Source organism: Halictus rubicundus, chromosome 11, assembly GCF_050948215.1.
Source record: "Halictus rubicundus isolate RS-2024b chromosome 11, iyHalRubi1_principal, whole genome shotgun sequence".
NCBI classification, from domain to species: Eukaryota; Metazoa; Arthropoda; class Insecta; order Hymenoptera; family Halictidae; genus Halictus; species Halictus rubicundus.
In genome coordinates this window covers 5,492,088-5,514,640 of record NC_135159.1, presented here as the reverse complement: position 1 = coordinate 5,514,640, position 22,553 = coordinate 5,492,088, and the positions used below count along the sequence as shown (strand labels likewise).

At 39.6% G+C, this 22,553-nt stretch overlaps 1 protein-coding gene and 1 long non-coding RNA gene across 12 annotated transcripts in view; both read right to left on the bottom strand.

The window, feature by feature from the left end:
- Positions 1 to 2,903, bottom strand: part of LOC143358668 (uncharacterized) — a 51,574-nt gene extending 48,671 nt beyond the window's left edge. The window contains exons 1-2 of the long non-coding RNA XR_013082985.1: positions 2,334 to 2,903; positions 1,835 to 1,895 (exon numbers count right to left, since the gene is read on the bottom strand). This is a non-coding gene — a long non-coding RNA (uncharacterized LOC143358668). The remainder of the gene's footprint in view (positions 1 to 1,834; positions 1,896 to 2,333) is intronic.
- LOC143358660 (dystrophin, isoforms A/C/F/G/H) overlaps positions 1 to 22,553 on the bottom strand; it is a 930,016-nt gene that overhangs the window by 81,670 nt on the left and 825,793 nt on the right. The window lies entirely within an intron of this gene.

Here is a 22,553-nt window from a genome sequence, read left to right as displayed (position 1 = left end):
CTCGAACTGCGAGTTCGGATAACGAACAGACCTATTTACCCAAATGAGCGCGATGCATTCAGAAGAGCTAAAAGCTTAACGACACAGCGAATCGTCATCGAGCGTGCACGCGACTCTCACCGCGGTTCGACTTGTTTGCCACTACAATTAACATTACATCCCCGCCGCGGCACACGCATTTTATTCGGTCCCGTGCTTCATCCGCGGATTTACGGCGAGGTCTGTCCCGGCCCGCGTTTGCATCTGCGTCTTGTTTTAATGGCGCATTCATCGCGCTATAAAATCATCGATTTATGTGGCGAGCCTCCGCTCGGCCCGATCTCCCGCGTCGCGGAGAGAACACGGGCTAAGAAACGAGAGAATGAGTAAAACGCGTACGCCTCGAGGCGCTGGTTATAATATCAACAGAATAACTATTCATATCCGCTCTCGAAAACCTGACTCCTCTTAAACTACTGCTACTGGGATTCTCTTCGTCGTTCGGTCATTTTTCCAATAGGGTAAGACGGACCCATTTACTGCGGGGGTACCAATTACTGTGCCTATATTAATCATACTTATTTTTAATGAATATTTCAAAAAACAGATATATGACATAGATATTAACTGAGTTTAATAAAAAAAAATTGATGTGTTTTTTAATATTCGTTATGCTTTAGAAAAAGTATAATTAATATAGACACATGGTATACCCAAAGTAATTTGGTTCCTTACCCTAATTGGTTCTTGTTGTTCTCTTTTCCTGGGACTAGTAGTGGCTTATTTATCGATAGGCTACAGAGTAGGTGGAATTTTAAGTAGCAAGACAATTAAAAGCATTTGAGAATGTGTTTATATATTATTGCCAATTTATTGAAATTATAGGAACGCTGCTGTTTTGCATAAAAATCCACAGTCTATCAATGTGAATCTACAGACCCAGAGAAACAAAATATTTTTTTTTGTGGTAACGCGTTATGCTATCAGTGCATTTAAAGGCCCTAAGCACTTAAAAGATTTCGAGGACCCCTTGAACAGGATCACTTCAACGCATAGTAGTACGATTTCTGAGGAATTTTCGATACTTTGACTAAAAACAGACGTTGGAGTTTTGCTTGCTCACACGTGCAATATTATTATTATTATTTTCTACTTAGCAATACTATTTCTATGTAAAAGATGTCAAAGGTGTGATAAATTCAGAAAATTTCTATGTGCCCTCCCTTCTCCCAATGCCCTAACCACGTGTCTACATTGTAACGTGTTTACATTACAAATGTTTACACTTACACGTATTACATTTTTGCCTAGGTTTAGACATTCATTTTTATTGTGACATATCCAGATAAACCGAATTTTATTAAGATCTTTAGAATTCAAAAGGGTTAAAACAGCATCCCCTATAATACATTTAAAATTTCCAGTTTCGCTTTCATTAATTAAATTACTCCGATTTTATAAGAATCTCTGGGAATGATATTTGGCAGTTAACGTGTTAACAATACCTAAAATATTATACATACAGTGGAGTATGTACGCATTCACTTTCAGCATGCACTGAATATTAAATTTAATAGATATATGTAAACATACGTGTATGTTTAAAAGCAATCCATCAAAGAAACTAGAAAATTAATTATCAAACTGGAAACATTGAACGCGAAAGTGTAAAAATAATAATAAATTATTTAACCTCTGTCCCTAAGAGACAAATAATAGTTTTACATAATATTTAATACCGTTCATAAAGCAGTTCGTTGTAGCGTAGTTTAATGGCAAAATAAATTTTTTCCGAGTTTTCTGATAATTATTGTGCTGTACACAGCCATGTAATTACGTTTTTTTTTTCGATTACCGTTCATAATCCAATGCATTGTACTTTGTAGATCTTTCACTCTTCCTCGCGGAACAATGTCCTACAAGAAAAAAGAATTTTAAATTTAAAATTTTTGGAACGAAAGCTGCAAGATTTCAAAGAGGACAAGCATCACAATGATTACTCGCTCTCTCACGTTCTTAACATAGCGAGCGTTCAAGGTTGCTTTGCAGATCTGTCAAACGGGACTTCGCACCGAAAAAATGTCAAACAAAATGAATCCGTCGAGTAGAATCCCTAAATTCGTTACGAGCTTCCCGTGAATATTCGCGGTTCGTCGTGTCGTGCTCTTTCGTCGTTCATCCGGCTCGTCGCATCGGTACATTTCGAATAGCCCTCCAGCGGCAAATTTAAAAAACAAGCGAACAATGGCGGTCGTGTATAAGCTACGGTAGACGGATAAAAATGAAAAACAAAACAAAAAAAAAAAAAAGAAAGAAAGAAGAAAAACGTAGGGAGAACCGTTGGCATAATTCACCGTGAAACTTTGTCCCGGCTGTTCTTCGCATCCTCCGAGGATCCCATTGAAATCCGCATAAAAAGATACCAACGACACGCAAATCACACTCGCGATGCCGTGAGACACTAATCACACGCAGCTCTATGGGAACTATTTGGTTTCACGCGTGACCTCCCTCGTGCATCGTTGGCGGAACGGAGACAGAGGAGAGGCGCATGCGCAGGCGCGAGATCGCGTTGCGACTAAAATCGCGGCGTTTCTCCCCCTCCGGCCGTCGAAGCGCCACTGCTGTCACATTTTTTCGATCTCCACGGTGCACGCTCTCTCACGTGTGCACTATATTTCCATTTTGCCACAGGGCCCTATGGTCCGATGCAACCTGCGACACGCAGCGTTCGGGTGAAACGGAAAAGGTACACGCACGGACGCACAGGCACACGGTTCCGATCCTGATGATATTTTTTTCGATACGAGAAACCGATCAAAAACGACCGCCAACGGCGAAAACGAAAGGGAACTGACACGCGAACAACCTCCGCCGTTCGCGCCGGTCGAAGCGGAAGCCGGCTTATGGAGCTGGCTAGAGTCCCCTCGTGCGGAGTCGCCGGCCTTTCGACCGATCTCGGCTTTCCTCGGCAGTTCTCGGCTCCTCTTGCTTCGCTTCGGCTTATTGTTAGACCTGAGTTAGGTGTCGCTGGTAACGGAGGGATCGCCTTTATCCGATGCTGCTTTATCGACAGATCTTGCGCGTATTTTAACTTTTATTTATTCATAAAATTGGGCGTTTGTCCCTGTCACTGAGCTCGTCCCTAGCAATGTTCTTTCATATTTAACACTAGATTTACGGGACCCGTCAAAATGACGGCTTCTAATATTTTAAAATTGCGAATATTGAGATTGTAAAAATGCATCCATGAGCAATTATTTAACAAATTCATTTCTTTGGATATATATTATTAAAAAAATGGCTATAAACTTTGATCGATACATTCATGTTATTTTTATGAAGTAATGTAAAATAGTCATTTTTAGTGCTCCGTAAACCTAGTGTTAAATAAGCAGGAAAAATTAACTTGCAAAAATGAATACTGAAACTATTTTTTTTAAATTAAATTGATCTATTAATGTGTATGCTACACAGGAAAATATTGCATTTTCTAACTCTTAACACTAGAGGACCCGTCATTTTGAATAGGTATACTCTATTATTACTCGTAGCGGAAAATGTTTCCGAGCAGATTTGAATGGTGTCGAGCGGAGCATATTTTGGTGTTATTAGTTTTTCGTAGTGGAGACGTAAAGGTCATATGAAGATCACTTGGTTTTAATTCAATTGTTTTGATATAATTTTGTTATAGGCTTTCTGTGATCATTTTTCACGATCTTCAGAAGATATCGCAAGTCGTTTTAGATTATTATTCTCAAAATAAAAATTCATGCAAAAATTTGATACATTAAAGCCACTTATCTATCCACTGAGACAATCCACATCGGTGACATTAGCAATGGTATCCTGTTGAGTTCACTAAGCAGATGAAACTTGTAAAATAATGTTTAAAATTCGAACCCTCGAATATTCTGACGAGGTGTTTTTTTAGTAATCTTAATTTAATTAGTGATTTTAAGTAATCCCAGAAGCAGGCTAACAGTAAATGTGTCAAAACAGTATATCGCATTAGGTGGATGCCTTGAAAATACCGTAGGTTTGTCAACGAACTATTTTCAATAAAGGGTGTTAGTGTATTGGAGAAAGAGATTAAATCACTATTAAGGGAGTGCCGCGAAGAGAAAGCGAACGAAGCACGTGTGCGCTCGCGACTAATCGATAATTAATTAAAGGTAGATCGAATGTAAGCCAGGTACTGAAGTAATAAGAGTTTAATTAACTATCAATTGGTCGGCCGTCGCGTCGGTGAACCAATTAGCGATGTTTTATTGGTGTGTCCGGGGCTAGTGCAACGTCGGGCCCGAATACAAATTTCCTCGTTGCTTATTGGGTGTACCCAGGCCAGAGGGACTTTTTAAAGGTACCAGCAGGCTGTTTTCTTCGCCAAACGGGAATGAGCGTTATTAATCTGCGCTCCTGTACCGAGAAATTGCACAGTACGTATGTGTGCACGTGGATATACATATAACGAGTGGTGGCTCGACACGAACAACGCGATGAGTAATGGCTGATTCGTCAATTATAAATACGATTCCAGCTCGCTGGCTAGCGAAGTTTAGTAATAACAAGAGTGACCATTTATCTTCGATAGTTTACTTTATACACGAGTACGCGACGCATCGTCGCACCGATGTTATCCATTGTTGAAATTAGTCCGTCGTTTGTTATTGCGACTGCTTATCGCTGACCGTGCCCGATCCTCTGCGCGATTACCGTTCCGGCAAATTCTATTACATACGTGGATGCGATCCCTCGCGCACGCCCGCGTGGCCTTTCACCGTTTCCCGCATCGTTCGGCGAGAAGCTTCTATTATTAACTTCTCGCGAGACCGCACGCATGTTTTTCCTATTACGTGTCCTGTAAAATTTCGAATAAACCGTCCGAAGCATCGCTCGCGTCTATTGGTTGCCGTTTGTCCGAAAGACATCGCCCTTCTTAGTTGCAACCCTCGGATGGCCGGCCATTTTTACCACTTTCTTGTCTGTCTGTTCGTCTGTCCGGTAGAAATTTTGCAATCGATTGTAAACTAATTTCCCGATGAGCCAAGGGACTTGAAACTTTGAACATAGCTCAGAACTCGATGACAACACATACGAGATTAAAAAGCAGAAAATAATTATTTAAATAAAAAAAAATTTAAGAAGTATTAGAAGAAGTATTATGTAGAAAGAAGTATTACAGTATGAGGAGAGTAAGAAGGAAAGGGTAAGTTAAGGGTAAGGGTAAGTTTGAAGTATTAAGAAGTATTAAATATCATCAGTTAGATTTTGTTTTCATCCACAATGTTGATTTAAGTATAATTTTAACATTTTTCTATATCTTACATTGCGACTGTACGCCGCAAGAATATTTGAATTTCTGAACAATTATCTTCGCAGAGAAAGTGTGAAATGTGAAATTTCAACTTGATAAGAATTATCTTATCGTTGCATTTTTTGTGAAGAATAAATATTTGCTTGTTATCAATGCAATCCTACAGCGCCGAATAAATGTACTGATACGTCACGTTGCACATCCCTGTTGCCTGGCGAGATTTAACAAACTCAACGTTAAAACCATCACTCTAGAATTTATTTTCTTGTTTCGTATTCAATTAGTTTTATAAATACGCGTTTGAAAGTACCTGAAGCCCAAGACACCGAATAAAGTTATAATTATATTCATCGTTAACGTGAATTTGAAAACAAAAATTTAACTAGGGTAATTTGTACCGCCCAATTATTGTAGGTGTGCCAATTACGGTGGCTATGTTAACTACACTTATTTTTAAACTATAATGAACATTAAAAAAGAGATACAGGGTGTGCCAAAAATATTGTACTTGAAAGGAGCAATTCTTGACGCCATTTGAAGTAACTTTTTCCTGTGCAAAAATGTTCTCCGCGGCTTTGTTAAGGACTTATTAACGAAAAGCACAGACCAATCAGGGCGCGGATACAGCAGGCGAATTCTGACTCAGCCAATGCCAACGCTATAGCCACGCTCTGATTGGTCCGTGTTCTTTGTTAATAACTCCTTAACAAAGCCACGGAGAACATTTCCGCAAAGGAAAAAGTTACTTCAAATGATCTCAGGAATTATCCCTTTCAAGGAAGTACAACATTTTTAGCCTGTATGTAACATATATTAACTGATTTTAATGCAAACAATTTTAACATCTCTTTCTAATATTCATTGCGCTTTAAACATAAGTATAATTCATATAGGCACAGTAATTGGTCCCCCCACAGTGATTGGGCTCCTTACCCTAGAGTAACGATGAGAAAACAATTCCCGAGACTAACAAAATAGAGTTAAAAATATTAAGGTCCCAAATAAATTAGTGACAATGCAAAATAATGCGTTGTCTTTCCTTTCATTTTTAGTCACAAATCTTGTACATGTTTGTACACAACTGGAACTCTTGTAAATCGGTTAGAATTTAATACGGCCCCGTGGTCTCGCTTCAGTTAGTGGTATCCGTGGACGCGAACACGCGTTACAGCCTAATACAAATCGCCGAGTACCGCTGGGCGTCGATTACACGGGGAAACGGGCACGTCTACATTTTCAAACACGATAGAGAGACCGAAACGTGAGATGGATCCAACTCGCAGAATTATGGAGCGTGCGTTGTGGCATCGTTCGTAGTTATTGCGATCTGTTCGTTCCGGGATTGTACACGAGAGAGAGAGAAAGGAAGAGAGAAAAAGAGGGAGAGAGAGAGAGAGAGAGCTGGCGGATACGTGTGTTCGGTCCATTCGCACGGGCGAAGGGCTGTTGCTGATCTATTTATTCAGTCAGGCTGAAGGTAATCGTGATACTAGATAAGCGCACGACGTTGTCTCCGATAAAAGAAGCTTCGCCCGACTTCGTAGTCTTATTCCGCTTCGTCTCGTGCTGGAAACCGTTCAGACGGTCTCCGGGATTTTTCTCGGTCGACCGGAACGAATTTAACCCTCGCTCAAGGTTCAGGGATCAATTTGTATACTTATCGAATCGGCGGATCAAGTTCTTAGAAATTCTAGCAGTTTTAGTTACTGTTTCAGTCTCGATTTTGACCCGTCAATGAATATAATACATGCACAACATTTTGTAAGAAATAAAAAGAAATTTTTAAAGAAATAAAATAGAAACGCCATTGTTGATTTAAATGAACCGTAACAGTTCACAGGAGTTACGGAGTAATTTAATTTGGATGCATACAGAATCATAATTGAGAGTTTATAGGCAGCAGAATTGATTACGGAATATTAAAATGTCACAGTAGAGTTTCTTTGAAAATGTCTGGCTCATGCATGGAAGGTTTTGCAAGAACCATTATCTAAGGCAACGATGTCGCAACTTTGACACGTTCCGTTCAATAATTGATCACATGAACATAATGTAAATTCAACAGCGCTACAGCTCTGTATAGGGTGGTACAATGCCGACATATAACTCATGTTTAATGCAAGAGTCAGAGGCGTCAGCATGCGATATTACAGTGCCGGTCGCGGCCGATTCCGTGATTTCCGACGGTGTTTTAGAGCGATCGTTTGACGCCATCACATCCTGTCTCTAAATCGAACCTCCCTGCGATGAGATATCGCTGGCTAGTCCCGACTTATAATCATTTATTCTGCAAATATTTCTAAAATAACATTCCTATCGATACCTTATGCTTGATACAAAAATGTTTTGTATTTTAGTGCTATTAATTCAGTCTTATAGCATAACATCTTGTTACATCTAGTGATCTCCATTCCTTTCGAAAAATACCCCATAACCAATTTTTTTTTATTTATGTAGTCCCATGTTTCGTTTAGTTACAGTTTAGTAACCACAGTAGGCGCAAAAACTGTTTGAAGAATATTTACGTCTATAAATACATGTATATGTTCCACATATTTGTGAAACATACAGTATTCTCTCCGTAACTGTCGAAAACATCTCTACCGTAACTGTCACCACTAAGGGGATCCCCCTTGTATATTTTTTTTTCACGAAACTATTACCATCGTTTCCATATCTTTTTGTCCGATTAGAATGACACCAAACACGATATAGTTACGATCATAATGTATTCGTGTAGCAAGCGAAGTTAAGAATTCGTGTAACTCTACCGTAAATGTGAAAACAGGGACAAAATTACAAAATCACAAAATTGCATCGTCAGACGCTTTGAAAAAGTTTACAAACAAGTCATACGAATGCTACCAGAATGTTGGCAAAGAGTTATGTAAAACGATGGTAACTACTTAATCGGCTGATTGTAAGATTTCTTGTGATAAAGAGCAGATAAAAGATAAACCGAAAATCCTGTCAAGACTCTTGCAATGATCCAATAAACTACTGTAACACTAAACCTACCACGCTCAAAATGACCGGTTTTCTATTTCACAATTATCGAGATTATAAAAACGATTTCATAGAAAATGACCAGCGCGCGCTAGTTTGAACCTTTCTCTTTCGATTGAGTCCTTTCCCAGCGAAAAATATTCTCAAATAAGGACGAAAAGTTGAGGCACGTAAAATCATTTTTCCCCTGTTTTTGTCGGTAACGCGGTCACTCTACCTTATCGCGAATCTACGAAGACCGGGCCCTGAAGCTGTTTCTTGAATGTCGTGCTGGGATATGTCTTATCTGGTGTTAGCAACCATCCGCGGATCAGGCTGGGGCTGATAACACCGCGGATAGTATTTGCGCGGAAACCATGGAAAGTCATAGGCGTCGCGGCGCGTTTCGCGAGGGTGCATTGAACTTGAAAGACTGGGCAGCCAGGTATATTTGGACGTCGCCGGCACGAGGGGAATTTAACGCGTGGTTGAACTTGGGTAGGAGGGCGCATAATAGTCTGTAAGTGTTGGCTTCCGGTCGTAACTTTAATTCAACTTGATGGGAACGGCGTGGGTTTTCCTGTTGTCAGTTTGTCGATAGTTCCTCCGCCGTTTTGGGCGTCGCGTCGCGTCGCGTCGCTCGTCTCGGAACGGAAATACTGTCGTGACTGACAGTTGACTCGTTCGGCAATGTCACGGAGTTCGATCATTTGTCAGCGAAGCTCACTCCGGTACGGCTATGAACGACATCGCAGTTGAACGATCATCGAAAAGCAAGCAACAAACACTTTATTTCTCCGCGAGATGTTTAAACAAAATACAGCGATTCCTCTATATACGTCGCCAACGCCTGGATGATAAACGTCGCGGAATTATCCCCACTACCGCGGGGATACTCCGTGAGGAGCCACTAAGCTTGAAAGACCCTGGACGATATATGTCGTTGGCAAGACCCGTGACATATATCGAGAATCCACTGTACTGTGCGAGGCTTATGTCGAGAAGTTGTTTTTTAAAATGGGGAGAACCGTCTCAGAACCGTAGTTATTGAATTTCTTTCTTTATCACCTGAGAGACCATACCGAGAATATACAGTCTCGAAGATGGGCTTCTAAAAGAACGTTGTCGCCCGTAAAAATGCTTTCGGTTCCCTTCTTCATGCTTCGTTAGAATACGACATCGGATCATCCAGTAGAAGCTGTAAACTTACTCAAGCACAGTTTATGCACATTATTCATAAACGTATTCCGTGCTTTACTTATGCGCGTGAATACTAAGAAAGGCACGTTCTATATGCTTTTAGAGAAGATTCAGATGTTTGCACGCTCCTGTGCACATTATTTCCAAGAGCGCGTTTGTCGGCAGTTTAAATTTTCAAATCCATAAAACCGAAAACGAAACTATCATATCTAAAATAATATCTTGGAGTCCATTTATTTTTTCATCTACAACTCCTAACTTGCAAACTCGGATTCACAATACATAGTAATGTTTGTCTCTGTAAATGATAAACCATTGAGAAGATTATCGATTAATAATAATAGGTTTGTAAACGCAGTTAGAGAATCTAATAAAAACATCAGTTTTACGTAATGCATGATATAGTATACACTATGTACAGAGTAGGTATGCATTCGAAACAAAGATGGTGAAATGAAATGTTATGTCGGTATGGTAGAAAATGACAATAAAATGATAAACCACTTTTTTTTTCGAGTCGCCAAAAACCGTTTTGGGAAACATGTTTTTAATGCAGAATGAGGCTATGTGGAAAATTTGAGCCGAATCCGACTGAACCGATTTTCGGAAGTTTAGTCAGAAAACCTAATAAAAACTTCAATTTTATGGCATGTACGATATTTTAGTATACACTATGTACGCAGTAGGTATGTATACTTCGAAACGCGATTACTGTTTGAGCGGAACTCCGACTGAACGTAAACTGGTTAACTATGCCACGGTAGCTATAGATCAGAGAGATAAATACATTTGTGTCTTAATGCTTGGACAACCGTCGCCATCGCGCACCTTTCACCTCCCCCACAATCATGATACACACGCATAACTCGGGTGTTCCCCATGGCGCAATAGTATAGCTAGCTACAAATTTGCTTGGTAATTAACCAATTAGCAGAACATTGCTAATTGACTGATTAAGTACCCACTCGTCGAGAACTAGATTGATACTGATGCGGTCAGTGGCCGCGTGCATTAACGTCGCCGGAAACGGTGCTCGCTGGCTTCGTGGCCGAAAATGTGCACCGAGTGTCTTCTAAATTATGCCCTATCGACGAACAAATAATTGATCTTCTTGAACGAAATTCCGAGCGTATCGAATAACTTGATCCGGTTAAACTACGAGCAAATTGCAGTTGTAGTACCTTTCTATATGCAAACCATGATAAATTAAATACCTGTATTCATAGCTGTAGCTATTCTTGCACTAATTCAACGATAATGATACCGCTTGCGCTAGAAACAAATTTCTATTGAAGTTATATTTCAATGAAGTACGAACGAAAATTCATAGACTACGATACGTTCACTGTTTTGTGTCTCGAAGTATTACTTTCAATTTTTATTCAGATACTCAATTTTACTTTTAACACTAGAACTACCGAGCAATAAATGCGACTGACGTATATTGCTTTGTAACAGTGACAAGTCTGTGCCCGTTCAGACTTCATACAACTTTTATTGTAATATGTGCTTCAGTGAAGAGGTTCATTAAAAAATTTCCGATGAAAACATTTTTACAATTTCAGTAATTGTAAAAGAAAAAACTAGGAACCAGTCGTTTCTACTGGTCCGGTAGTTCTAGTGTTAAATAAAGTTTATTTCAATGTCAATCAATGTGATTTTGGAGTATTCTTGTTATTTATCTGATTAAAATAACACCAAACACGATATCGTTACGATCATAATTACTTTCGTAACAAGCGGTTAAAGTTTCAGACTTCACATTTACAGTAGAGGTACACGAATTTTTAACTTCGCCTGTTACGCGAGTAATCTATAATCGTAACTATATCGTGTTTGGTGTCGTCTTAATTAGAAAAATGGGACAGATCCGATGATAAAAGTTTCATGAAAAAAAAAGAGAAAATAAAAAATTAGAAAAGTTGCAATCTTTTGCTTCCCTAAGCGTAAGTCTCGATCCCTTGCTGGTTCGGTCGTCGAGCGTTACCGCTTGACTGGTCCCAAGGGGGATCCCCCAGTGGTGGGGATAAAATGTTGACAGTTACGATAGAGATCTTTGCGACAGTTACGGAGATATACTCTAATCCTCTTTCTAGGATGTAATAAAATCGGAATCCACGTGGGACACGAATATTGATATGACTAACCGTGTGCGGTATTCCGCGAAATGTCTGTTTCTACCGGGTGGGATGAAATTCGCGGGATACGGTGTGCGGGTTCGCGGACGGGTCGTGTGCCGCGCGACTTCGCATCCGTTGGAACTGTGCAGCACAATCCGGAATAATTCAAAAGATAATCCGATAGCGGGGTTATAATTTGAAAGATGGTATTTGAGTTTCCCGGCCGGCCCGCCGCGCCGGTTACGCGTGTATGCGTTCATTCAGCCGCGTCGCGAGCATACACCTCCAGAAGCGACGCGACGCGCGACGGTGGCACGTGTGCGGCAACGTATGCCGCATGTATTTGGATAGAACTGCTGCCGGCTATATATTCTCTGATTGGGGCTGGCCAGGCTTCCTCCTGCCTTGCTTCCTGCTTTGCATACTTAACTACGAGGAGGTGAATTCCTCGCCGAGACAACCGGGATCTCCTCTCTCGGTTCAGCTTAATTTCCAGCTTAAACCCGGAATGTCTGGAAATTGCTGTCGTACACTTTTCCGTGGTTCCACGTCAATCCGGGCTTTATCTCTTACCGAGATTTGCCGATAAACGTGAACGTGTCAAGCAATTAGCTCCTTCTATTCGGCTGATACCGGAAGAAACATTTAAGTAATACTAATTTTCGCTACCACATTACGAAATACTTGTAAATATAAATGCTTCTTGAAAGTCGTCGAGTAGCTTTTTATAAAATTGTTTGCATGTTCTAACCATATGAAAATTAACCCGTACCCCAAATCACCCAGTGTGGCATTTGGTAGTCTGTGAAAGTAGTATACTTTGGCTAGATTAATCTTGCATGGATCAATTTGTATTATGTATTTGCACTCATAGAAAATTCTCAGATCCACTAATAGTAATAACACAATATGCTATGTCGTTATTGCAATACGATCCTGTTTGTATTTTACTGCAACTATTATTGGCGATAAATAATAAATATCAAAATTAATTCTGTCCGGTATAGCTCCATCTAAAATGAATATTTGATAATAACAGGCAGTAGTGACAATTCTGCGTATACTGACCGGATACATAATTATTATCTAACACTGGTGATATTTCGATGAATATAATTTTTTATCACTTGGCATAACAGATGTTCTATTACATTTACGCAGTTCTATCGGTGAAATCGTTATTGTTTAACGTTCACTTTTGACGCTGTTTCACTTTCGGGCACAGAGAATTTTCAATGATATTTTAGTCCAGCTGGAGGCGGAGGCACTGACCTCGGAAAAAGGAATCCAGCAGGTTGATTCTTCGTAAAAATACAGGCTTGTTTTTCAAGCAAACACCAGTCGAGCGTTGCGCAAACAGCAACACTATTCGATGCACCTTCGCAACGTTTTAATCTCCGCGTTTCTCTTTCTCCTTTTTGAAGAATCGCTTTTTGCGGCGGTCGATCTTCAATATTCTGAAGCAAAATGTTAACCTCTTTGCTCCGGGGGACGTAGGTATACATTCGCCCCAGAAACGCGGTCGTTTGCGAGCAAAGAAAGTATACATACGGCTGTCATGTTACCTCGTCTTTGCGTAAAATGTCCTCCGATACTTTCGGTTTTTAAAACCTCTCGAAACGCACGGATACCCAGAGAATATTCGCCTTTCAATTAAAGTTAAGATTCCCACTTACTTTGCGAACTTTTAGAAAAAAATAAAAAATATTTTTCTTCACTGCTTTACAAATCGTTCTCGTTGTGCTCAAGCAGTCCTTAACCGAGACACTGACTCACACATTTCTTGTGCTGTATGCCTTGTGAGAGGCTAAGTAATAATGTAAAATAAAGAAACAATAATAATAATAGATTGTCCCGCTAACACTAACCACTGTTTTCCAAGGACTTCCGGTAACCTGACGAAAAAGTGTGTTGAAAAAAACAAAACTGGATCAGATTTCAATCGGCTATAAGTTGACAATAAAAAAGTTTCAAGAAACATTTTGTTTTATTCAATGGCATATGCATTTTTTAAAATGACTTTACATATTTTTAACTTCATATTACTATAGCCTTTGCCAATATCAGTTCAACCATCTAAAACACGGTGACCTTAAAATGACCTTGAATTGAGAAAACAATGAACAGAAATATTTTTGAAAACTTTTGGCATATAGCATGAACGAAAAGAATCCTTTTCCAGTAGAAAATACATCTATTGGTGATTTCAAATAAGTCCCTCAAATACTTTATGTGTAGTTTTGATTAACACTACTATTTTATTTTGTGGTAACAGTGATTAGAAATTCTTCATTGTCCAGAATTTCGTAGAAAGAAAAGAAAGTTCATATTTATTGTACAACAAAACAGAATTTTATTTCGGTTTAAAAGCAATTAATAACTTGCAAGGAGTGCGTTAAACAATCTTGTTCCGAGATGTTGTAAAACAAGTAATGTAACGTTTCCGGAGCAAATAATTTTCGAGGTTTACCGTTTTAATAGGAAGACACTTTACAACATAGCGCTAGATGCGTAGAATTCCAATGGGGATGCTACAGTTTGTGTTAACGTTTGTCGGTGCTAACTTGTACTATCCGCAGTTCAAAGCTGCAATCTGGGTTAGTATACTAGCAACTATCTACTGAAATATTTTATTGCGGGGCAAACATTCCGCGAAGCTTCCTCTGAAAATCTACTTCAGGCATTACTTTCTTGGATTGTTATGGACTTCGTGAAAATCTCGAGTCTCACAATTTACGCTCGTAAAAATACCAGACTGAAATATGCATGTTCGAAATTTTTGATTTGCGAACATTTCAAGCTAAAACATTCTGCTTATAAATGCATATCGCGATTCTAACAAAATCTTTCTTTTTTTAATATGAATATGAAACTTTAATATGAAACTTTAATATGATTTTAATATAATAATATGATTTTAATATGAAACTTTATTAATGACAAATTCAATGATTATTAATAGTAAAACGTAAAGAAGATACGAAGGTCACTTCCGTTTTTCAAAATGAAATGACTTATTTTTTGTGCTCGATTTCGATAGTAAATTCTGCATAAGAAAGTACTAAGGTACATTTGTGCTAACATTTACCGTCTCCGAAATAATTTAATTTTATTCATCTTATAGTTTTCCTTACGAATGTTATGAACAAACGGCAGATCAAAATAAAAATAAAATAATTTATTTTATGCAAAATTTTCTACTTGAATTGCAACAAACTGAAGTGAAATATTTATTTACTTTCTTAACATGTTTAATAGGTTGAAAATAATAAAACAGTATTTTAAAATTCTTGCAATGTTTTGAATTACACGTATTTATTTTTGTTACGAATGCATAAAATCCGCATTCTAGTTATGAAACATGTTCAAAGTACCGTGTTCCTGACTTCATACCCGAAATTGAGCATAAAGAATAAATCATTCTGTTAAAAAAAAAAAAAAAAAAACGAAAATGACTCCTTAAAGCTATTTCCTCCCGAAAGCTATTACTACAGTATTATTAAGTTTTATTCGGAACATTTTCGCGTATTGTTTACAATAATGAAGAAATTTCAGGCGGACAGAGGTCACGGGACACACTGTACAATTAAGATAAATTATTAGGCGATTCTCCAATGCAATTTGAGCGTGTTCCAACCAGTGAGTTTTCCTTGGCTTATTTTAATCCTTCGTTAGCATGCTCGACCATGCTTGGCCACAGAATATCGTTGAATAAAAATGCTCGCCAAGAAATCTGAACGATCCGGCTGATCCGGCACTTCCGCCTCGACGGAAGCCGAAATTACAGATACGAATGAAATTGATATAAAGCCGCGAGAGGAGGGGGGCCGGGGAGAACGAAGGTGTCGCCCGTAATTACCGGATAGTCGATAATTAAGACGCGAGAGCCGGGAGAAGGTGGAATTTAAAAGTTAAATTGTGTCTCGCTCATGAATTATGCATCCGCGGTCGCGGCGAGCAGGCCGGGCCGATCGCGCGCGCGGGAACTTTGATCTCACCGCGGTATATATCCACGTCGTATCGATCATGCGATCGCGAAAGGATCGACGACCTCCGATGCACTTTTAATTGCTCGCCCTTCGTCCGCGAAAAACATTTTTCTTCTCTTTTCGTCGCGGTTTTGCTCGCGCGCGGGTTTTCATTTTTCGATGTTTACACTGGAGGGCTGGCTCTGTGCCTCGGTTGTGCCGGCTGGATTAATTGTTCGCGATGAACCGGTGATTAAACGCCAGAAAACGATTCACCTCGGGCAGGGATTTGATTGTTTCGCGTGTTAATTTCGCCCGAAGTATTCCGACGGGTGCGACGACGGCGACCCTTTGCGCGAAACTCACCCCGTCGACGGCCACGACAAAGGCGAGCAATTAATTAAATGAGAAAGTGTACAAACGTGTTCGTGATTCAGTTATGAGCGGCGGAGCTCGAACTCGTCGGATAACTATTAGTCAAACGAGAGACAGCGAGATAATGTTACCTAAATAAAATAAATTGTTACTCGAAACGCGGAAGCTTCTATTCCCCTGGACCAGTGTCGCCAGATGAGGGGAGGGAGCATGAATCGAGGGGAAAACAGTTACCCCCTCTCTGCCAGTACCGGAGTATGCACTGCAGAGGGGGAACGCGTCACGTGACCTGGCCGCGGCGGAGAATAGCGCGGTGGAAGGGGAAGTTAGGGTGGGGGAACAAGTCTTGATCTGGCGACGTGACCCTATACTGCGACGTCAGCCGCGACCTGCTAATCTATTCGCTGCCCATTAAATCGTATAATCCGTTTAATTAAAACACCCTCGAAACAGTCGCCTCTCGCCACGGAAAGGGGAAGAGTTTTTCCATTTCAATTATAAAACCTTTGGTGACGGTACAAGTACGCAGTGTCGAGAGGGAACGAGGGTCGAATCTACTCACCAGTCATTCCTCGTCGTGGAAATGTCATTTTCAATTAAGATGAAAAGTTTCCCCCGCGGCCGTGCGTTCATCGGCGTCGGGGAATCGACAAAGATTTGCATTAATTTTTCCCACGAAGAAGGGTACCACGGTCGGCCATGTCGAGGCCGGCGAAGAAAGGACCGCGGTTTCGAGTGACTCTCCCGTTCCCGACGGAAAATCCTCGTCAAAGGCTTTGCACACATTCGTACACATTCACCGTGCAGAAGGACCGATCTCGTTGCGGTAGGAGAAACGGCGAACCGCTTAAAGATCGCTGGACCACTCGAATTATATTAAGACGGATCCTTCTGGTCCGGCAAACTCGACGTTATTTTAAGCACCGTTTGAAAAGGAGTTATTACCTTCTTCGACGAATTCGTTGAATTCGGGGTTAAGTGGCTGCCTGACCTTTCGTTGCAGCTACGGTTTGTTTGGAACGCTGCTAATCGTACAGGTTCTTCCATAAAGTCCTACCTCGGAAATGGACCAAGTACCCAAAGGCAACCGAAACGAGTTCCTAATTGGGCTACAGATACTAGTGCGCTAATGGCATTTGAAATAAACGCGAATAAATTTGAATAAATGCAGATATTAATTTGTAACATTTTAAGAAAAAATTGAGGTACAGCATTTACACTATATTTGTCCCAAATGCCTAGCGATAAAAGTCCTATCCCCACCACCGCGGAGTATATCCCGTGAGGGGTCAAGAAGGTCGAGAGACCTCGGTCGCCGAGGAGTGTAAGGTCACGTGGATCAAGGAATAATATCACCTAACCGATATATGTCCGTGGCTAGACGTGTTTTGGACGTGTATCGAGTAAACACTGTAATAAAAATTTCACTATGATCAACGAGCACTTAGTTAACTGCATCGTTCATATCAATATGGATACCATAACAAAATAAGCGACATAATTATTTGTTGAATTAAGGAAAAAATGAAAATTATCTGGAAGGTGATACCGAACTCCCGTCATTCCCAGTTAAAAGTTCAAAATCGTCGACGACTGTTGAACCAGCAATTACAAAAATACACAAAGCTGAAGCATTTAATGAAACGAAATTTGAAAAGTCAAGATTTATAAAATCGAATCAAATTTAATGTCAGTTAAAAATCAACTTTTATATAGGCTGGTGATTGCGTTACTGCAAGCTACAATACAGTATAGAATTTTACCTCATCAGATTACCATACACAGTTTTCTTTCAATATAGACGCCGATGATTTTTTCGCAACGAGAAAATTTCTACCCCCCTTCTTCTTTTGAAATTGTCCACTCACGTACCAGAGAGGTTACGTCGTGTTCTATCCTTTTCTAATAAACTCTTGTCCCACTGAATAACAATGTCAAGCCGACTAGGTACCCTCATCCGTAATACGTCGAAATCCAGTCCCGAGCCATCGCCTTATATCGAAAGAAAACTTTATTCCGACGAATGCAGTATGGCCTTTCCCAGCAGTAGTTCAATTCTTATAAAGATATCAAAAAATTGCTTTACGATTGGATTACTTGACACGAACTGAGTTTCTTCTATCGCGAAATTTCACTTATTACGCGAGAAATGGGAAAAGATTACAGCCAACGATGAAAAAAATTGCGAATAAAATATTCTTTGTTTTCTATGCAAGCAAAGAACCAAATACATTTTGCATTTAAATAAATAAATAAATACATGCAAGTGCATTTACCAAAAGAACGGCAGAAACTTATTCGAGTGGCCGGTATTTGTAAATATTTGTTAACCGAAACCCACTTTACTGGGCGCTGCGTTTCACATTAAATTTCCATTTGGCGTCCGTTGGTTTGCGCACATTGGCTGCGTCAATGTAATTACGGTGTTCCCGACGACGCATCCTGTGTTTCTATGGTCACGGTTGCGCGAGCCTCGCACAGAATATTCCTCAAGCAACGATCGCGCAGCGCGCGATGAAACGACTTTACGTCGCCCGGTATCGATACATACCATCGGCCATCGCGTAATACCTGCGCGTACATACAAAGGAGCCGGTACTGCGTATACACGCATCACGAATTCCATTGTACCGCGAGCGATACCTCTGACGAGGACAGTCTGTCACGAGCGAGATGCAAATCGCAAAGCCGTTTATGAAATCAGAATCTGCGGTGTCGAGGAAAGGAAAACTCGAAAAAAAAGATACAAAGGGGAAAGAGACACAGAGAGAGATAGAGAGAGGAAAAAAAAAAAGAATACATTTCACCCACGACGTTAAACTCCGACAACCATGCAGCACCGATTTACACTTCCAGTTTCGTCGACGCTGGTCCCCAGAGGATGTATCGAACGCGATTATCGATGCATCGTGAACGTCGGCCCTGTCGCGGGGTAATAAATCCTCGCACATCGATCTGATGCTTTGCGGAGGGACCCACGTTTGTTCATCGTTCGAAAAAGATGAATTCTCCCATAAGAATACATTCATACATTCGAGACTCGTATAAATAAACGAAATAAACAATTTTACGCGAACAGCAATTTTACTTCTTCCTAGTTTGACGGTCAGATTAACCCTTTGCACTCGAGTGGTGACTCTGATGCACCACTAGAAATTGTTGTGACATTATTTCAAAGAAATTATCAAAAAATATTACAAAATATTTGTTACATTACAAGATTTCTATTTAATAGATTACTAAACGTTTAATTATTATATGCATGTGGTAATCGGATTAGTTTCGTATGAATAAAATGAAAATATTCCAAGACGGAAGAAAAATTTAGTTTTAGAATGAAAATAGCGCCGAGTGCAAAGGGTTAAATGGGAATTTTAAAAATGCCACGGAAGAATACGCAGTGATTTCTCTATATATGTCGCCAAGGTATGGGCGATAAACGTCGCGGAATTATCCCCACTACCGCGAGAGACCTCCGGCGCCTGGACATTCACGACGCTGGCAAGACCCGTCTTGTTGACATATATCGAGAATTCACTGTAAAGACTATTATAATTGAAAACCTGGTACGCTTAATAAACTCTTGCGCTACTGTTTATTTTGTGGTTATTAGAAATTCTTCATCGTTGAGAATTTCGTAGAAAAAAACGCAAGTTTATATTTATTGTAAAGTCTATACAGACTGTCCCGAAAATGTTGTACTTCTTTGAAAAGGGTGATTACCGAGGTCATTTGGAATGACTTTTTCCTTTGCAAAAATGTTCTCCGCGGTTTCATTCAGGAGTTATTAACGAAAAAGACAGACCAATCAGAGCACGGCTATAGCGGGCGAATTGTGTGATTGGGCGAGAGGCCCTATCGAGCGTGGCGTTGTCATTGGACGAGTCCACTGTAGCCGCGCTATGATTGGTCTGCGTTTTTCGTTAATAACTCCTTAACAAAGCCGCGGAAAACATTTTCGCAAAGGAAAAAGTTACTTCAAATGACCTTAGGAATCGCCCCTTTCAAGGAAGTACATTTTTGGAACACCCTGTATATCGACTACAAAAATAGAATTTTCAGAATTGTAAGGACTTGATCCTCCGTATACTATGCCGGAGTCGTTCGTGACCCGTCGCGGTAGTGGTGGGGGTAATATCCAGCGAAATATGTATTAACGAAATTTAGGCGTGCGTCAAAAATGACTCCGTGGCACAGACCCCGCAGGAGTCCGAGTGTTAACAATATACATAGCCTTTTTATAGAAATAGCACTCAGGAAATGGAACACTAATTTTCGAACAGTAATTTCAACAGACCTCAATTAATATTGTGAATGAATAACCTTTTTAGTTGTCCCATTCGATAAGCCGCTTCGGTACATTAAAATTTTTACGAAGAGAATTGAGAGGGAACATTTTTTCCATTAAGTTGTCCAACGGACCAACGACAAACTGAAACATTTTCCTTTAAGAAACCCTTGCGCCAGCAGCAATTTATCGGAGGAAAATCGGTGTTCTCGGAAACTGTAAAATATCTATTGAGGATCCATTTTCTCCGGCAGATAATCACTCGCCCCGTCTGGTTGACAAAGCTAATAATGTGTACATGTATAAGACGTGTATATATATATATTTTTTCGTACCGGTAGAAGGTGGATCGTAGAAAACGAAGGTAATTTGTTGTATCAAAGGGAGTAGAACGTTGGAATTTCGTCGTCATTAGTTCCAGAAGCGGATCGTTGCCCGGAAGAAGCCAGCGAAAAATCGCCTTTGCCACGGGACAGACTTTTCCCGGGTGTACACGTCTTTTGCCGGCGTTCACCGATACGAGGGACAACGGGGCCGGCTAGTTTTCCCTCTTGGGCAAAAAGTATTTCGACAAATGGAACGTCCCAGCGATAGAGAAAATTGTACCGGCAATAATAAAGTGGGAGGATCATTTGAACCGGTGCAGCGGAACCAACCTCCTTCTGATTCAGGGATTTCATACTCCGTATGATTTTGATACCAGTATTACGTCAGCGAAGCTGTTTCGAAACCGATATACTACCGAAATCAATATATTGCCGAAAACCGAAACAAATACCGGTGTCTTTCTATACAGGCAAAAATTGCCTTATATGGTAATATTACAAAAGACAGTACCTGTATTGTTAAAGTTCTTTTATAAATCATTTCCGTTCACCTACAATCCCTGTAAAATCCCTATATCTTAGTTTTTGCTATCACAGCAATATCAATATCATGCGTATAGGTTTTAAATCTTTGTCTAAAAAGATTCTGAAAGACTGAACTTCACTTTCTGGGATCAAACAATTCTAACTTTTGTTATATAATCCGGTAGATCTTGACGAGGAAATACCAAAAATCGAAGTTCTATTGCGAGGAATTCACTGGTTCGAAAGTTATGCGTGTTTAAATATGAGCGATTTTAAGCATTTTTGACAGATAAGAGCACCGTCCGATTTTCTCGTTAAGATCTACAGGATTATATAAAAAGAAAGTTAAAAATTTTTAGTCCCAGAAGGTCAAGTTTAACTTTCTCAAAATTGTATTGCAATAAAGAAAACCGAAAAAATTACCGGTGAATATAGGTATTACATATACCGGTATGACGTCATGACCGGAAGAACCGAATAATACCGTTATAATACCGAAAATTTTTGATTCACGTCAACTGTTAAAATTCTTAGCAGTTATTGAAACGCTGGACATAATAGATTATGGGATTTTTCGCTAATTAATACGGTCATGCCAGAATTTGCAAGAAGAAAAAGGAATAGTTACTGATAAATGTTTCTCTGTGGTAGAAATAAAAAATGTTTATGGAAGAATTCCTTAAAAGGTAAATTAGCAAAAGAAATGATCTTTGAACGAAAGAAAATTAAAATCCGCAACCTAAATTAAGATGGATTTAAAAACACACGAACGATTGTGATTTTACTGATAATGATTTATCAGAGGACAGTTATTTTTCATATTTTTCCACCCTGTAGGCATTAGCATGTATTATTGGTCCATCTATAGTTCTGTGAAAAAGCAATTCAAACTTCCCGCTCCCGAGTGTTGTTGAATAAAATTTTGAGTTCAGGGGGGTAGTTCAAGATTGTTGCGCGTTAACTTTAACGATGGTGGGTGAAGTACCCTTTGTTCGAGGGCAGAAGTGCTTTTTAACTTCGTTGCGCGAACAACTTACTAAGTGCAACGACTATTTCCCACCTCGTCTTTACATTTGCTATTTTTCTAACAATATCACACCGGCAATATGCTTTTACGCGTAGTCCACGTATGAACCATAAACGTTAGGAGAACCGAAATTGTATTAAACCGTAGGACTGTTATGCACCTTTGAATCTTTACAGCTCAAAAATAACACAAAAAAGATCCAATTTCATAGATGTGTCAATCAATTCTTTTCTATGTGTGACCCGGATATCAAAGGCGTGACAATTATTTTATTAAATTTTATTATTTTATTTTGTAATGCTCGATTAAAATTTAATTTCAATGAAACAGTGTAACTTAAATAATAAAATAATTATTTATAATAATATAATAATATATAATATTAATTATTATAGATAATACAACTTACTCGTTAAGTTACATTATATCAACATATTAATATA